Here is a 1,850-nt window from a genome sequence, read left to right as displayed (position 1 = left end):
CTTTTATAAATAAATAAACAAAGGGTTCAAACAAAAAATTTAGGGATTTAAAAGAAGATAATGAAGTTGCTGAATCTTATTTTGGGTTTGAAGAACCCTAAAAAATTAATATGGTTTGTTTTTTATTTTTATATAAATTATTTAAAAAATAAAATTATTAATAATAATCTCCCGTGCACTTGCCACATAAGCATTGGTAAAGAGGCCCATCACCATTTTTAAAGGATAAATTTGTAAATTTTTACAAATATAAAGGATCTAACTAGAAAAAGAGAAGAAGATAAAAAATAATTTTGTGCACATATTTAAAAATAAAAGATAATTTTGTGCATGTGTTAAAAGATAAAAGATTTAAATGAGGAAAAAAAAGACCAAAATATTACATGGAAATAAGATAAATAACCTGCAATGTAATTAATTGATGCAAAATATTTTTTTAACTAATTGACTAGGTGAAGATTCTACAAAAGGAGAAAAAAAGATGAGATGATGACCGATGAGTTGTTGCAAGAGAGTAAGAGAGAGTTGAGAAGATACAAATTTTAGAGGTTTGAGTATGGTATTTTCTAATTTTAATAAAGATATTTTAATTATTTTACCTATTAATTTTTTTTGCTTTGGGATGGTCTTTGTATCCTGTCTTGTCGATGGCCCGCCGCCACTATATATGAATCTATTATCTATTATATATATTTAAAACAGGCCCCCGAATGCCACCTCAGCCCCGAATGCCACCTCATTCTATTTCATCCACCTATACAAATATTTCCCACATCAGCTTTTAGCTGATGTGGACCTCTTCTCCTTTCTCCTCTCCCAATCATGCTCTCAATGCCTAATCTCCTTCAATCTTCCTCTAAATAATAATATTATTTTATAAATTTATAAATTATAAAATTATTTTACAATTATTTATAATAAATTTATAATTTATAAATTATTTTACAATTTGATAATAATTTATAATTTATATTATTATCAAATTATTTTATAAGTTATTTTATAATAAATTATAAATTATTTTATAATATTATTAGTCATTTACCAATGGTAATAATTTATATAATTAGTCATTAATTTCAATGGAAAAAAACCACCTAATCACTTATAAATATCGACATAAATATTCTCCTTTAATGGACAACTATATTATTCTAATTCTGATGAGTAATGATTTTATACGTTAAAAATTCAATTACTCATTAATGTCAATCCATTTATAATTTTTTTCAATTTATGTCAATTCATTTTTTAGTAACATTTTATACAATAAACATATATATTCTATTTGACAAAAAATACACAAATTTATAAAAAATAATCATAAAATAAAAATATATGAAAAATTATTAAAAAAGTTACTTCCAATTATTAAAATACACAAATTTATTTAAAATATTAAAAAATATAATCAACAAAAGTTTACTATATATATGTGTTTTGAAAAAATATGTTAACACTTAATTTTTATCAATTAAATTATATATTTATAATTGAATGCTATTTTTTATTTTAATTTTTCTTATTATAATGATAATTTGAATGTTAAAAAATAAATAAAAATTTAAGTATTGCATAAAATTAAATTATGTTTTAATAAAATTTATTTTTGGTACATATCAACATAACTATAATTCAATTGCACAAACAATTAGTTAAAACTTTTAAATACCTAAAATTGATTTAAAGTATATGTAAATCTTTAATAAAATTAATTTCAAACTCTTGATTAAATATATTCAATAATTTTTTTTTACAACAACTTCTCATGCTCGCAATTAAAAAATCATACTAATAAAACAAATAAATTTAGACTACGCTACAATATAATTCAACATTAACATTTTTTT

Source organism: Cicer arietinum, chromosome 7, assembly GCF_000331145.2.
Source record: "Cicer arietinum cultivar CDC Frontier isolate Library 1 chromosome 7, Cicar.CDCFrontier_v2.0, whole genome shotgun sequence".
In the NCBI taxonomy this organism is placed as follows: Eukaryota; Viridiplantae; Streptophyta; class Magnoliopsida; order Fabales; family Fabaceae; genus Cicer; species Cicer arietinum.
The sequence above is the reverse complement of the archived record's forward strand: the minus strand, read 5'-3'. Positions refer to the sequence as shown.